The sequence below is a fragment of the Spinacia oleracea genome, chromosome 5, assembly GCF_020520425.1.
Source record: "Spinacia oleracea cultivar Varoflay chromosome 5, BTI_SOV_V1, whole genome shotgun sequence".
Classification (NCBI taxonomy): domain Eukaryota; kingdom Viridiplantae; phylum Streptophyta; class Magnoliopsida; order Caryophyllales; family Amaranthaceae; genus Spinacia; species Spinacia oleracea.
The window spans coordinates 123,526,581-123,544,344 of NC_079491.1; the positions used below are offsets into that span (position 1 = coordinate 123,526,581).

Sequence of the window (17,764 nt, forward strand, 5' to 3'; positions counted from 1 at the left end):
CTTAGTATTTAAAATTAATTCAAAAGAATTTGGTTTTATACTCAAGTGTCAAGTAAGTTAATTTATACGAATGATTACTCAAAATAAGCGGGTGAAAGAAGATTCAGGAGAGAAACAAGAAACTGCGGATTTATATACACTAGAGGAAAAAACCTCAAGTGCGGGCTCATTTTAAGGGGTTTAGTGCGGGCTTTTACATTGGCATTTCTCAAATGCTGCCAATATATGAGCCCGCACAAAACTATTTTTGTGCTGCCAATTTAGAAAATGTGCCCGCACTTGACAACTTTGTGCTGCCAATTTTCGAATACGTGCCCGCACTTGACAAAGTTTGTGCTGCCAATTTTCGAATACGTGCCCGCACTTGACAAACTTTGTGCTGCCAATTTTTTAAATGTGCCCGCACTTGACAACTTTTGTGCTGCCAATTTTTAAAATGAGCCCGCACTTGACAAACTTTGTGCTGACAATTTTGTAAATGAGCCCGCACTTCACAACTTTTGTGCTGCCAATTTTGGGAATGAGCCCGCACTTGTGATATATATACGAGCCTATAAACGAGCCGTATTTGTTATATATCCTATTTTCCTGCCACATATTTTATATAATTGGACCAAGCCACTAGTTAACCTCCATACATCATATAAAAAAGTACTCAATTATATAGATAATTAAATGGTTAAATTGTTTTTTACCACCTAAAAAAATTGACAAATTATTTTTTACCACCTAAAAAAATAAAAAATGTTTTTTACCACCTAAAAATAAAATAAAAAATTTTTTTTACCACCTCTTAACCGAAAAAATGCAAGAAAATGCTATGCAGATCCATTTCACCGACTATATTTTTTGTTTCCTTCTCTTCTCCCACGATTTTTATGCAAATGAGTTACCATTTTCCCTTCCCATTAATTCACATAACGTTTTCATCCATTTTGTAGTTAAGAGGTGGTAAAAGACAATTTTTATTTTATTTTTAGGTGGTAAAAAACTACTTTTATTTTTTTAGGTGGTAAAAAATAATTTTCCAATTTTTTTAGGTGGTAAAAAACAATTTAACCTAAGTAAATTATACAGTTGAAAACTCGATTACATAACAGTCATAAAAAACTAGCATCCGTAACCTAAAATTCATTACAAGGAAATATCAAAAACAATACTAAAATTCACTACAAGAAAATATCAAAGACAATCACTAGAAATGAAGTTTGCCAACTTTTCTCGAACTTCATTTATCTCTTCAATCGTGAAAGGCTCCTCCCTCGAATTTTTGAGTACCTTACGAAGATCGACAATAAAAAAAAAATATGTATACTTTAGTTAGTTATATTATAAATATTGTATCGTAAAATAAAGTAAGACTTAATTTGCTCATACCATTGAAATAAAGAATAAAATTGTCGTTTTCGATCCAAACTCTTAACTAATGAACCTATATAGATATTCTAAACCTTTTACATGTTTAACATATTGTTTTTATGTTTATAAGTCTCATTATTACCTAATTTGGTCAAGTTATGCACAATTAAGGGTCGTTTGATCGTTATATGTAATAATTTTACTAACATTGTCGTTTTTGCTCCTAACTTTTAACTAATGAACCTAAAAAGGTATTCCAAACCATATAATTGTTTAACAAACTTGGTTTTATGTTTCTAAGTCTCATTCTTACCTAGTTTGGTCAAGTAATGCATATTTAAGGGTCGTTTGATCGTTATATGTCATATTTTGACTAAAATTGTCGTTTTCGCTCCTAACTCTTAACTAATAAACCTAAAAAGGTATTTGAAGCCATATACATGGTTAATATACTTGTTTTTATGTTTCTAAGTCTCATTCTTACCTATTTTGGTCAAGTTATGCACATTTAAGGGTCGTTTGATCCTTATATGTCATATTTTTACTAAAATTATCGTTTTCGCTCCTAACTCTTAACTAATGAACCTAAAAAAGTATTTGAAACCATATACATGTTTAACATACTTTTTTTTATGTTTATAAGTCCCATTCTTACCAATTTTGGTCAAGTTATGCACATTTAAGGGTCGTTTGATAGTTATATGTCATATTTTGACTAAAATTGTCGTTTTCGCTCCTAACTCTTAACTAATGAACCTAAAAAGGTATTCCAAACCATATAAATGTTTAACATATATGGTTTTAAGTTTCTAAGTCTAACTCTTACCTAGTTTGGTCAAGTTATGCACATTTAATGGTCGTTTGATCGTTATATGTCATATTTTGACTAAAATTGTCGTTTTATTTCCTAACTTTTAACTAATGAACCTAAAAAGGTATTTGAAACCATATACATGTTTAACATACTTGGTTTTATGTTTCTAAGTCTCATTCTTACTTAGTTTGGTCAAGTTATACACATGTAAGGGTCGTTTAATCGTTATATGTCATATTTTGACTAAAATTGTCGTTTTTGCTCCTAGCTCTTAACTAATGAATTTAAATATATATTCTAAACCTTTTACATGTTTAATATACTTAGGTTTATGTTTATAATTCTCATTATTACCTAATTTGGTCAAGTTATGCACATTTAAGGGTCGTTTGATTGTTATATGTCATTATTTTGACTAAAATTGTCGTTTTCGCTCTTAACTCTTAACGAATGAATCTAAATAGATATTCTAAACCTTTTACCTAAATAGATATAGATAAATTCCATATACCTCATACATCTCTTGTAACTTATTCACGATGTCCCCATCTTCATATTTACCAAATAGCGAAGATATCATGCAAACACCTATAGAACCCGTGAGAAAAAAGAGTAAGATGTTACCAACCAAAAGCAAAGTACATTAAAAAAACAGAAGTGTCAAGTTGGAACTTTTTTAATTTATTGAACATGCATGCTTTGCGCTTTACGAAATATGATAACTAGTTGGAAACATCTACCTTGCATAATATTGTATGCATCTTGACTTGTAAGATCCAATGTTATTGATCATAAACTTCACATTAGGCTCATCATTTACTCAATGGCCATCTCAAACCTACTCGTTTTAAACTAATTTCGGTCCTAATTTTCAACTAATGAAATTAAATAAGTATTTTAAACCTTTTACATGTCAAATATAGTTATTTTTATGTTCAAATACTCATTTGTAGGGGAATACAGTTAAACATAATAACATGTGCGGAACAATCCCCAAAGCCAGGAAACATGTATAAAGCACATACTAAGCATACTTACATTCGAAGAGTGTTTTCCACATTAATCCGTCAACGAACACGAACAAAGAACTCCAATTGTCGTTCCTCTACTTGGTTCACCGACACGATCAGATCCGTCTTGATTATCGTAGCTTAGACAATCGATCAAGAGATTTGCTTTTTGGGATGAACACACTATGGAGGCACAGAGAGAATTAGGGTTCTCTGTTTTCTCCTAGGGTTGTGTGTAATCTGAATTGTGATTGCCTTAGTTGGAAATTAGGTCATAAGGTTATTTACATAACCTTACTAAAACCGACCAAGCCCGTAGGCAAGGCCGGCCAGCAAGCCGTGCGTGCGACAAGCACAGCGCGCTGGGCCATGGGCCTCGCTTGCTGTGGCTGTGCCGCTGCACAGGCCCGCGCGCACACGCGCAGCTATGCTCGGCCATGGGCCTAGCGCTGCCGTGTTGCCTTGGCCTTTTGCTCGCTCGCCTAGCGCGCCCATGGGCCTCGAGTGCTTCGCGCACTCGGCTCGTGGGCCGCCCTTCGTATTCGCGTTTAATATATTTCCGATATATTATTTATCGTTTCGTATACGACGAATCACCGTCGTACGATACGATTTATTCGTTTCTCCTAGCTTACGAATATTCGCGATACGATATACGATTCCGATGCAAGGTCGTATCGTATAATACGTTTCCAACTTAAATCCCGAAAAGCTATTAAATGAATTTCCGATTCATTTAATCCGGTGATATGTTACGTGTCATTGGTGTGACCTTGTAGGTTCAGTCAAGAGTAAGTTGTGAGTTCAATATCCATTAGAACTCACTGATCGGAAGCATTGCTCCAGCTAGCTGTTCCGATCACTTGATCTCACTGAATTAATTGTTCGCAATTAATCCGAACCTTGGTATTAGACTTAATGCACCTTGGGTGAAGGACATATTTCCTTCGATCTCCCACTTGTCATTCAGACAAGTGTGCATCCACATTCCTTTGTCGCTTAGTGTTACTTACTGAACATAATGTGCGTTGTATTTCACTTGTGGCAACGGTTTAGTCAATGGATCTGCGACGTTGTCGTCAGTTCCAACCTTGCAAATCTCGATTTCCTTTCTTTCAACGATCTCTCGAAGTATATGAAATCGCCGCAGTACGTGCTTGGACTTCTGGTGGCTCCTAGGCTCCTTTGCCTGGGCAATGGCTCCGCTATTGTCACAATACAAAGCCACTGGTCCTTTAATGGAGGGGACAACACCAAGTTCTTCGATGAACTTCCGAATCCAAACAGCTTCCTTTGCTGCTTCTGAGGCAGCAATGTACTCGGCTTCAGTTGTAGAATCCGCAATAGTGCTTCGCTTAGCACTTTTCCAGCTTACTGCTCCGCCGTTGAGGCAGAACACAAACCCGGACTGTGATCTGAAATCATCTCTGTCGGTTTGAAAGCTTACGTCCGTATAGCCCTTAACAATCAACTCACCTGTACCACCATAAAACAAAAACTGATCCTTAGTCCTTTTCAAGTACTTTAGGATGTTCTTGGCAGCAGTCCAATGCGCCTCACCTGGTTTTGACTGGTACCTGCTCGTTGCACTGAGTGCGAACGAAACATCCGGCCTTGTACAAATCATAGCATACATGATGGATCCAATAGCCGAAGCGTATGGAATTCCACTCATCTTTCTACGCTCATCAGATGTTTTGGGACATTGATTCTTGCTTAGATATACGCCATGTGACATGGGTAGATGGCCTCTCTTGGCTTCCATCATATTGAAGCTAGCTAGCACTTTGTCAATGTAAGTGCTTTGGCTTAGTCCAATCATCCTCTTAGATCTATCCCTATAGATCTTGATGCCCAATATGTAATGTGCCTCTCCTAAGTCCTTCATTGAGAAACACTTCCCGAGCCAAGTCTTTACAGATCGACTCCAACATAGGAATGTCGTTTCAAATAAGCAGTATGTCGTCAACATACAAGACTAGGAATGCAATTTTACTCCCACTGACCTACTTGTATACACAAGATTCGTCCTGATTCTTGATGAAGCCAAACTTATTGACTGCTTCATCAAATCGTTTATTCCAACTCCTTGATGCTTGCTTTAGTCCATAGATGGACTTCTTAAGCTTGCATACCTTTCCTTGGTTCTTTTGATCGACAAAACCCTCCGGCTGTGTCATGAACACAGTCTCTTCAAGAACACCGTTCAAGAAGGCAGTTTTGACATCCATTTGCCATATTTCATAGTCATGAAAAACGGCAATCGCAAGGATTATCCGAATAGACTTAAGCATCGCGACTGGAGAAAAGGTTTCATCGTAGTCAACGCCGTGAACTTGCATGTAACCTTTTGCTACCAATCTAGCCTTGTATATGTATACAATTCCATCTTTGTCTTTCGTCAATTTGAAGACCCATTTGCATCCGATAGGTGTGAACCCATCCGGCAAATCAACCAAATCCCAGACTTGATTTTCAGACATGGAGTCTATTTCAGATTGCATGGCCTCTAACCATTTAATGGAGCTTGGGCTCGTCATAGCTTGCTTGTAATTCAAAGGTTCATCACTATCCAATATGAGAACGTCTAAGTTTTCAGTCAAGAGGACGCCTGTCCATCTGTCCAGCTGAAAAATAGTTCTATTTGACCTACGAGGGGCAACAATGTTTTGAGGAACTACTCCCACTGGCTCTTCTAAAGACCTTGGAGGTTCATCAACTTGAACTGCTTCTAAAGAGTTCTGAGTTCGTTGTTCGTCTCGAATATCTTCGAGGTCTAGTATTCTCCCACTTGTCAATTTGGAAATATGATTTCTTTCCAAAAAGACACCGTCACGAGCAACGAATACCTTGTTGTCTGATTTATTGTAGAAGTAATACCCCATAGTTTCCTTTGGATACCCAACGAAGAAACATTTGTCAGATTTAGGTTGTAGCTTGTCCGAAATTAATCGCTTGACATATGCTTCGCAACCCCAAATCTTCAGAAAAGACAACTTTGGAAGTTTCCCAGTCCATAATTCGTATGGAGTCTTTTCAACAGCTTTTGACGGAATACGATTCAGTGTGAGTGCTGCAGTTTGCAACGCATGTCCCCAGAACTGTAAAGGAAGTTCGGCCTGACCCATCATTGACCTGACCATATCGAGTAAGGTCCTGTTTCTCCGTTCCGACACTCCATTCCATTGAGGTGTCCCCGGAGCAGTCAATTCAGAAAGAATACCACATTCTTTTAGATGGTCATGAAACTCGTGGCTAAGATATTCACCTCCTCGATCCGATCTTAGAGCTTTGATTTTCTTGCCATGTTGATTCTCTACTTCATTTTGAAATTCTCGGAATTTCTCAAACGATTCAGACTTGTGCTTCATTAAGTAAATATAGCCATATCTACTGAAGTCGTTCGTAAACGTTATGAAATAGCTGAACTCACCTCTAGCTTTCGTACTCATAGGCCCACATACGTCCGTATGTATTAGCCCTAGTAGTTCGCTTGCTCTTTCTCCCACCTTTGAGAAAGGTTGCTTTGTCATTTTGCCAAGTAAACAAGATTCGCATTGATTAATCTTCTCTAAGTCGAATGATTCTAGAATTCCTTTCCGTTGAAGTAATTCCATGCGTTTTATGTTTATATGGCCTAATCGATAATGCCACGGAAATGTGAGATTCGAATCACCAGTTTTAGCCTTTTTGGTATTTATGTTATAAATGTGTTTGCTCGTATCTAGCACGTAAAGACCGTTTTCTTGTTGTGCTGAACCATAAAACATTCCATTCAAAGCAAAAGAACAACTATTGTCTTTAAATTGAAAACTAAAACCTTTAGAATCCAAACTTGAAACGGAAATGATGTTTCTGGTGATACTAGGAACATAGTAACAGTTTTCTAGTTCCAAAACAAACCCACTAGGCAAAGAAATAAAATAAGATCCTACGGCTAATGCAGCAATCCGTGCTCTATTTCCCACGCGTAGATCCATCTCGCCTTTATCACGCTTTCTACTTCTCCTTAGTCCCTGTGGATTGGAACATAAGTGTGAGCCACAACCAGTATCTAATACCCAAGAAGTAGAATTAGCTAGATTACAATGTATAACATACATACCTGAAGGAGAAGCAACGTTTCCGTCCTTCTTCTCTTCCTTTAGTTTGGGGCAATCTCGCTTGTAATGACCAATTTCATTACAATTGAAACATTGCGATGTAGATGGAGAACGATCCTTCTTCATCTTCTTCTTGGATGGCGCCACTTGCCTTCCTGAAGTAGATGGAGATGCACCCTTGCTTTGGATCTTCCCCGGAACCCTTTTCTTGATTTTCTTACTCTTTACTTTTAGTGATGTTTGCTTATCACTTACAAAGTCCAATTCGTACTGATGAAGCAAGTAAATTAGTTCACTAAGAGTATTCTCCCTTTTCTTGGAAAAATAGAGTAGTTTGAATTTCTTATAACCAGGGTGAAGAGAATTCAAAAGTATTCCCGCAGCTGCAGAATCTGGGAATGGATCACCAAGTAACTCAAGCCGGTTGAGAAGCCCAACCATTTTCTTTGTATGAGTTCTGATTGGTGTCCGCTTTGTCATTTCAAGATCAATGACCCTTTCCCTTGCTTTTTGTCTTTCGACGTCAAAGCAACAACCCAGTGGTGCGTTAAGATTTAGATCCTCAAATGAATTTACCAATTCAAAAACATTTTGGTCGACATGTTGACCACTATGTTGGAATCTACCACGAAATATATCCCTAAGATGCCTTAGGAGTGCCCATGGCTCGTATGCAACGAACCTTGCACTCCAATCATTGGGGATAGAGCCAAGAATAAGATCCATCACTAGCGATACGTGGCTTGCCCACGTATAGTGCTTTTTCGGATTCATATCCTTAGAGTAATAGCTGGGGATGGGATGGTCAACTACATATTCAATGTTGTTCCACCTGAGGACTTGCCGAAGCTTCCTCTCCCAATCAAGAAAGTTTGATAGGTTCAATTTTACATCCAGAATTTCAGTTACTTTGAGTTGTGTTTTGATTGCGGCCATTTTGATTACTATAATCGAAAAGAATTTGCAATAAATAACCATTCATACAATTCAATAACTTTGAAATAAAAGCAAACATGCAATCATTAAAGCTATTAAAACATTTCATTCATGCAAAAAGCAAAAACATGGTCCGAAATGAATGAAACGATTCCAAGACCCCAAAAGTCCTAAATCCTTAAGCAGCTTTAGCATGTCTTAAGTATTTTAAGATTTTAGGTAAGCAAAACCTATTGCTAGTAATCTCCAAATTACTCTTGGTTAATAAATTAATGCCATAATTTATCCCATTGCCACAACTTAATGCCATTGTTGTTTGAGTTATAACCACAATCAACGTGCTCCTTTAGGACGCCTTACCATCTAAGTCAACTAAAATAGCACCTCGCTTTAGCGTAAACCTACTATCTTAGATCCCTAGATTTTTGTAAGTGTTGATTTGGAAGGCAATTTTTAAAACTCAATATTACTTGGACCTAGTTGTTTCTATGTTGGTTCGATTATTTAGTGAACTTAAAACTAATCGATTCATAGGAAACAACCTGTTCATGCAAAGCATACATACATTCATACATTCACGCATAATATATATATATTAAATTGCATAAATAATTGGTGATCTAGTATGGCCCAAAACTTCTTGTCTTGAAGCATCCAATCTTCATCACCTCCTTGTTAGTTTGGCATCGTCTTGAATCTTCGTTCAAATGCTAACTTAAAGTTCTAAACTTAGAAATACTTGAAAATAATAAATTACATCAAAATTTCCATGGTACGCAGACCATATTTAAAACTTTACATTCAAAGATAGAACGGTGCGCAGACCATATTTAACTATTCTAAATTTGGCCATACTAGTCACTTGGAGTACCTGCATTGCATAAAATATAATATTCTACGCATTCACCCATTCGTATGCTAAAACGAATGGCCCATGTTAATATGCAAGTATTTACGTGAATTAATTAAAATTCACGTTCACATAAACGCGTCCTAAAAGATTAATCAATTTCCAAATTATTAATCCTTAGACTTTATTCTAATTAAAATTGAATTTAATTAAAATAATGCGACCTACGAAATAATTAAAATAATTATTTCATTTTAATTTCATTTAGTGGCTCCCACTCAAACCAATAATTATTCCGGATAATTAATTATGAAATATTAAATTAAAACTCGCGGCCCGGCCCAAGCAAATAAAATATTAAATTAAAAATCCCGTTAGCCCAAATTAATGCAAATACACGAAGCACAACTAATTAAACGATTAAAAAAAAAATAATCAAACGGCCTAGGCTTGCGCCCAGCCCGTCGTGCGAGAGGCCCAAGAGCACACGAGCATTGCCCGCGCGCGCCCAGCCCATCGCACCGCATAGCATGCCATCGCTCGCCCATCGCTCGCGCGCCATGCCTCGCCCACACGCGTCGCGCGCCATGCCTTGCGCATGCGCATCGCGTACCCGCAGCCTAGCTGCCCTGCGTTGCGTGTGTGTTGTGCATCGTGGGCGCTCGACGTCGCAAGCATCGCGCTTTGCTTCGTCGCAGCCCCGCAGGCATCGCCCGCCCCTGCCTTGCCTAGCGCGCACGAGGCACCCAGCTCGTGCTGCTGCCCGTGTCGCATGGCATGGCTCGCAGAACAGCCTCGTATGGCTCGACGAGCCATACTTCCATCATGCCCATGTTCGTGTTTTTGGTTCGTAAAACGGACCAACCTAATTAAAATTAAATTTTAATTCACGAACTTGCATTAATTTTATTTTTCAAAAAGTTACGATTTAATTTTTCGAAAAACATTGATTTTTAACGATTTAATAAACTTTAACGACAATCCAATTTCGTAAAATTAATAAATCAAGGGCTAACAATATTCAAACTTTTAAGAACGATCGAATCAACTTTGAAATTTGAACCTTTAATTAATAAAATCCGAAATTTTACATCGTTCATAAACAATTAAATTTCAGATTATTAATAAATTGGTTTAAGTGTGATTAAAATTAACGAAACCATTCAAAATTTTAATCCAATAATTTTTTAAATTAGCCACTGACCCATGAAATTATACCCCTTTCCCAATTAACCGAATTATTAATCCATAATTAATTGAAAATCAATTAGGGTTGTAAATTTTACGAATTGGGGAAAGGCAAAATTAGGGTTTATACTTATCGGAAAAATCTGAAACTTTTACCATAGATCAAGCATGTACCCAGAAACATTGTGTCAAAATTTCAAGAAATTCCGAGTAGTTTAGGTCGACCTTTTAATTGAATTACTGTCCGACACGTTTAATTTTTAATGAAAAATTAACAAAAACGCCCAAAAGCTGATGCTTCGAGGCCTGTTTTCGCAATTCTATTCTCATGAGTTGATCTTAGAAAATCGTTTTCCATCAGATTAGGGTTTTAAAAATCGAAAAAGCGAATATTTTTGATTTCGGAACTGCCAATTTCGCAATTAATCCCATAATTCGAAAAAATTCCGAAAAATCAACAAAAATTCCAAAAATTTCGACAATGCAAAAACAATAATAATCATGCTAATTCATGCTTTGAATACATAAGGCTCATGATACCACTGTAGGGGAATACAGTTAAACATAATAACATGTGCGGAACAATCCCCAAAGCCAGGAAACATGTATAAAGCACAGATTAAGCATACTTACATTCGAAGCGTGTCTTCCACAATAATCCGTCAACGAACACGAACAAAGAACTCCAATTGTCGTTCCTCTACTTGGTTCACCGACACGATCAGATCCGTCTTGATTATCGTAGCTTAGACAATCGATCAAGAGATTTGCTTTTTGGGATGAACACACTATGGAGGCACAGAGAGAATTAGGGTTCTCTGTTTTCTCCTAGGGTTGTGTGTAATCTGAATTGGTATTGCCTTAGTTGGAAATTAGGTCATAAGGTTATTTACATAACCTTACTAAACCGACCAAGCCCGTAGGCAAGGCCGGCCAGCAAGCCGTGCGTGCGACAAGCACAGCACGCTGGGCCATGGGCCTCGCTTGCTGTGGCTGTGTCGCTGCACAGGCCCGCGCGCACACGCGCAGCTATGCTCGGCCATGGGCCTAGCACTGCCGTGTTGCCTTGGCCTTTTGCTCGCTTGCCTAGCGCGCCCATGGGCCTCGAGTGCTTCGCGCACTCGGCTCGTGGGCCGCCCTTCGTATTCGCGTTTAATATATTTCCGATATATTATTTATCGTTTCGTATACGACGAATCACCGTCGTACGATATGATTTATTCGTTTCGCCTAGCTTACGAATATTCGCGATACGATATACGATTCTGATGCAAGGTCGTATCGTATAATACGTTTCCAACTTAAATCCCGAAAAGCTATTAAATGAATTTCCGATTCATTTAATCCGGTGATCTGTTACGTGTCATTGGTGTGACCTTGTAGGTTCAGTCAAGAGTAAGTTGTGAGTTCAATATCCATTAGAACTCACTGATCGGAAGCATTGCTCCAGCTAGCTGTTCCGATCACTTGATCTCACTGAATTAATTGTTCGCAATTAATCTGAACCTTGGTATTAGACTTAATGCACCTTGGGTGAAGGACATATTTCCTTCATCATTCTCACCTACTTTGGTCATGTTATGCACATTTAAGGCTCGTTTGTTCATTATAGTTCATATTTTAACTAAAATGACTTATTTCGCTCCTAAGTTTCAACTAATTAATGAACTTAAATAAGTATTTGAAACCATTTTAAAATATACTTAGTTTTAATTTTAAAATACTCATTCTCCTACTTTGGTCAAGTTATACACATTTAAGGCTTATTTGATCATTATAGGCCATATTTTGACTAAAATGGCTTATTTTAGTCCCAACTTTGAACTAATGAACCTAAATAAGTATTAAAAACCATTTACAAGTTTATTAGGCTTATTTTAAAGTTTCTAAGCCTAAATCTCACCTACTTTGGACAAGTTATTCACATTTTAGGCTAGTTTGTTTATTATAGGTCGTATTTGACTAAAATGGCTTATTTCGCTCCCAATTTTGAACTAATGAATATAAATAAGAATTTTAAACCCTTTACATGTCTATTAGACTTACTTTAATGTTTCTAAGATTCATTCTCACCTGCTTGGGTCAAGTTATACACCTTTAAGGCTCGTTTGATCATTATAGATCACATTTTGACTAAAATGGTTTATTTCAGTCCTAATTTTCAACTAATGAACTTAAATAAGTATTTTAAACCTTTTACATGTCAAATATACTTAGTTTTAAGTTCAAATACTGATTCTCACCTAATTTAGTCAAGTTATACACATTTAAGGCTCGTTTGATCATTATAGGCGACATTTTGCCTAAAATGGTTTATTTTGGTATCAACTTTAAACTAGTGAACTTAAATAAGTATTTAAAACGTTTTACATGCTTAATACACTTAGTTTTTTGTTTGAAAGACTCATTATCACCTACTTTGGTCATGTTATGTACATTTAAGGCTCGTTTATTCGTTATAGTTAGACTAAAATGGCTTATTTCGTTCCTAACTTTCAACTAATGAACTTAAATAAGTATTTTAAACCCTTTACATGTTCATTAGACTTTGTTTAATATTTCAAAGACTCATTCTCAAATATAACTTTCAACTAAGGCAAAAGCCGACAATTGGTGAAAATCGGCAACCTGGCTGAATCGCAAAGCAAACACCAACAATCAAATTGAATGAGCAAAAGTCCATTCAGGCATAAAATCACATTTATTTTTCATTGGAACATGGAATTTCCATTACCCCTATAGTGCTAAATTCCAAAATAATAATAGTAATTAGATTAATAACATGGTTACTTAAGAGCCACAAACTAAGCAATGCACAACGGCAACCTCAATTTACATGATTCACGGTAATAATTCCTTAAGCCACCAATGCAACTCGGTGCCTATTTGACACATAAATAGTAAGAAAAGGTCAACAAATGTTTTCATGTACAATCCCGAAAAAAAATATACATCAACAGCAAGTCAGTAAGAGATTAACACACTCCCGGAGCATATATTTCTCGACTACTACTGAATATTCCATTGTTACTCACATAGTGAGTGTTAATTATGCATCCATTTCAAAGTATAATTGCTAAATGCAGAAGAAAAAATCTATCAAATGCCAAAAAGTCAATAACTAATTAAAATTACCTCTCAACTTTGTCACTCCAAGAGCCAAAGACGGTGATGTAGAGCAGATGCAGAACCCATCTGATTGTATGCGTTAGCATTAAACGTGGTCACTCGACTGACTCAAAGAGCCAAAAATGTTGTTGTAGCAGCTGATGCAGACCCACCCGATTAAACCCATCACACTTCGGCCCTAAACACCCACACCAGTTGCATAAAGTGATGCACAACAGTAGCAACAACAGTTCAGATTAGAGTGCGTACAGTATGCAGCAGCAGTAAACAATAACAGCAGTAAGCAGAGCAGTAATTAACATCACTAGTCCGGACAGAAACTAGTGTAAAACAGTTAGAAGCGTCCCCAAAATAAAATTTAAAGACGCATATGGGTTTTGAATTGAAATATTACTCTTAAGTATCAAATCATGACAACTGACAATCATAATATGGCACTAGAAAAAATGGACAAGTTCAGCTGGGAAGATGAAATTCCAAATTGATTTTGATTCGTGTCCCTTGCATTTACCAGAGTATACAAGTCGCCCCTTGAACACATAATGACATCAAAGCTAAACATAGGCCATTAACCATATTACTAAATGAGAGTAAATACTTGCAGACTGTTAATCACCTATTCCAGAAAAGCTTTCATAACTAACTATTAGTATTAGATTGCAATCTTATTTCTCAGGCCAAGGTCACAATCAACATCACAGAGTTTCATTGCCTCCCTCCAACTTAGACTACCTATCATAATTACAATCACAATTTGTTTTCCTTAACAAATGAACTTTCTGCTTCCTAAGAATGAATCAATTCAATTGGGGAAACCTGCTAGGAGTATTACACTGCCAATTAAGTTCAACGAGCATTTTCATTGCTACTCCATAAATAATTATGCATAATTTAATGTGAAGTAAATTACAATCAGCTAATTTTCAAGAAAGAAAAGATAATTAAATTGAAACACAGCATAATTCTGCACAAATAATTATAAGAAATTAAAAAAAATAAAAACCCAATTCTTTATATTTGGTACTGAATAAGAAATTTCAGTTCTTTAGAACAATAGAAATTCGATTGATAATTTATTGAATAATTAAGCAGAAATTAGTGAATTTGATAACTGGGAAATCTACAGATGAATTGGAATTGAATTCTACAGATGAATTGAAACTAAAACGTAGGTTAAATCACAAAGAGAGAAAGAGGAATTACATGGGCAACTTAATTCACCTGAATAGTTGAACGATTTCTTCAAATTAGGGTGACTCGAATCTTCTGGTCTATTCTTCATCTCTGCCTAGTTGATGGTGGATTCAGGACCACCGTTGGCGGCGGCGGTACAGACTGGAGACGAGGGAGAGCGCAGTGACTGGAGACAAGGGAGATCGCAAAGACAAATGAGATGGAGGGTGGAGCTACTGCAACAATCAACCCCCCAACATCAATGAGAAACTACGCAATGGCGGAGAGATTCGGCGGTGAAGAAGAAACGGCGACCGCAGAGGAGAGAGAGAAAACGAAGGTGAAGAGGGAGAAAATTGGGGAGAGCGAAAATAAAGCTTCGTTAATTTAAGATTTTTTTTTTAATTGTATATTTAGAAAAGTTTTGTGCGGCACTTGTGAAATGAGCCCGCACTTGAGTTTTAAAGCCCGCACTTAAACTCAAGTGCTGCCACTTTTCTAAAATGACCCGCACTTGTGAAAATGTTTTGTTTTAGTGATCACAAGTGCTGCCAATTTACTATATGAGCCGCACTTGAAGGGAAGCACATGTCGATTTTTCTACTAGTGATACCTGATTTTATTTAGTCATCCGTAGTAATAAACACTAAATTTTTATTCGAACAATTATGATTTATACAATAGTTTATGTATTTTTTTGTACAGAAAATGTTATTTGAGTTGAGTATATAACATGTTAAATAACGAATAAAATTAACCCGTGCATAGCACGGGGTTAAATCTAGTGTTACTAATTTTAGTAGCTTTTCACTATTAAGCTAACAAAAATCCACTAAATTCATCCTTTACCTTTGCTTAATCTATTACTTCGCAAGTGGAGACCAAAAGATCCAAAACCAACTATTTTCCGCCTTTTCTTAATCTCCGAGTCCATATTAAGTTACTAACATTGCAACGTATTAGAGAACGTAAAAAAAATATAATTTTTTTACGCGTAAATAATTTCACTAAATTTACACGTGTACCTACATGTATTCAAATCTTAAAGTTTGGATCATGTACATATTCAAATTAAAAGATCGGAACAATTCATTTTAGGGGCTTTGATCTTTGAGGAGTATAATTATAATTTTTCAATACTTTGAAACTGTTATGAAATATTGGGTGGATGCCCATTATACCCCTAGTATATTTTCGGAATATTCTAGATCTTAGGGTTTATTGTTCCCCAGGAGAACTCTATTCTATTGTATGTATATATACCCATTGTTCAGGAGAACAATTCGTGCGCATATTGCGAAGGGCTCTACTTGGAAAGATGCGAAAACATCGAAAATCACTGCTCGCGTTAAGCTAGAAGCGGTGGAGTACGAGATGTGCTTTAGGATGCAGAATAGTAATTGTTTTGATTGTAACAGTTATATATTTTCTTTGAATCTGTGGTATGCAGATCTATTTTATTATTGTAGATGCCGTATGGCTGATTATTAATGAAATTGTTCTTCCCCGTCAAAAAAAAAAAAAAAAGATACACAGTTGTTCTCTCCCAATTTTCTCTCTCTTCCTCTTTATTTCACAACACGTTATCAGCACCATTGCTAAACGACGGAAGATAACAACGTGAACGACAAACAAGGGAATTACCACCAATATTGTAAGTTTACTCTAATTATTAGATTATTTAAATTTGATCAATATGTTCGTTATAAATATGACAATATCATGTTATAGAGTTAATATTATTTTCGTATTCTCTGCAATTAATGCAAGCAGTCAATAACTCCATAACAGATTGATAGCAAGTTGCTAATTATTCTTGAATTACAATTCCTATAACTTGACGGTCACTATTAAAACTTATCATAGTTTTAATTTTGTACTCATTCAATGTAGTGTTAATTCTTGCCTTACCGATGTTATTTGCGATTCTTATAATGTGATCATGCATGCGCCATTCTTCTTAGTTTATTTTTCCCCTTTTGATTAATTAACTAGTTTTTGGGCCCGGCCGATGCCCCGGGTTACTACATTAATAAAATTCACTTTTAGTTATATGTGTTTTTTTTTTCCAATAATAACATGAAACATGTAATAGCTTAGTGGTAAAAAGCTTTATTGTTTAAACTCTAGGTCAAGGGTTCAAACCTTAACAAACTATACTTGATTTTATTTTTAATCTATATGAAGATTACATAGAGCGAATTACTCATAAGCAGAGCGCCACGTGTCACGTATACTTTCTCATAGACGCCTTTTAATATATAGTATAGATAAGAATCCAACATGTTCATGATTGTTGAGGAATACTCCGTATAAGATTCCTAAATGTTTATTTGTAATTAGGACTCATTTTAGTCATTGTGGATTTCTACATAATTTAAAAACTAGTCTACTACTCCGTATTTGATTTTTTTTTTTTGTTAATCATTGAGGGTCAGAATTGACCAAGCCTTAGATTTATAATATTATTATCTTGTTTAGGGAATTATTTGAACCTTGCAAAACTTGTTTACGGCCTTTGATATTAGTGAAAAAAATTGTTTATCATGGTTGTTAGATTTTGAAATATACCAAGATGCAATGTAACTTGGTGAAACAAAGAGGGAATTGAAAGAAACGTGTCAATATAAAGACAAAACTATGATTTTATTTGTCCACAAAAGTCACAAAATTGTATATCTTACCGTTAAAGATCCACAAATTCTTTTGAGTAATCTAAAGGAAAGGGATGACCACCCGAGAAAACTGTGATATTACCCATAACTCGTTATGATTGGTTACATTTAAGACTACAAGACTTTAAGTCTATAAGTGATCAATATAACTCAGATATGTTCAGAATTATTTCACAGTTGAAATTATGTGGAGTGAAAATCACTGATGCAGAAATGGTGGAGAAAACATATTGTACCTTCACATAAATAATGTTGTCTTGCAGACACAATGTCGTGAAAAGAGATTTAAGAAATATTATGAACTTATATCTTGTCTCCTTATGGCTGAAAAAAATGAGCTATTGATGGAAAATAAATGAATCACGTCCAACTAGTTCTGCTCATTCCTGGAGCGAATGTAACCTTCCTTAATGAAAAAAAAAAAATATGACACAACAATAGTGGTCAAGGACGTGGTAATGGGCGTGGGCTTGGATACGGATATGGTCGAGGCCGAGGTGGTTCTCTCAAGAACTCATGTTCTCACC

At 36.2% G+C, this 17,764-nt stretch overlaps 1 long non-coding RNA gene across 2 annotated transcripts; it reads right to left on the reverse strand.

The window, feature by feature from the left end:
* Positions 1–786: 786 nt before the first annotated feature.
* Positions 787–14,978, reverse strand: LOC130462076 (uncharacterized). Of its 2 annotated transcripts, none has more exons than XR_008922209.1 (4): positions 14,593–14,978; positions 13,396–13,567; positions 2,685–2,761; positions 787–1,278 (listed from the first exon to the last, which is right to left on the reverse strand). It is a non-coding gene; the product is annotated as an uncharacterized lncRNA (long non-coding RNA). The 2 variants fall into 2 exon arrangements; XR_008922208.1 differs by having other exon boundaries at positions 791–1,278; positions 14,611–14,978.
* Between the last annotated feature and the right edge of the window lie 2,786 nt (positions 14,979–17,764).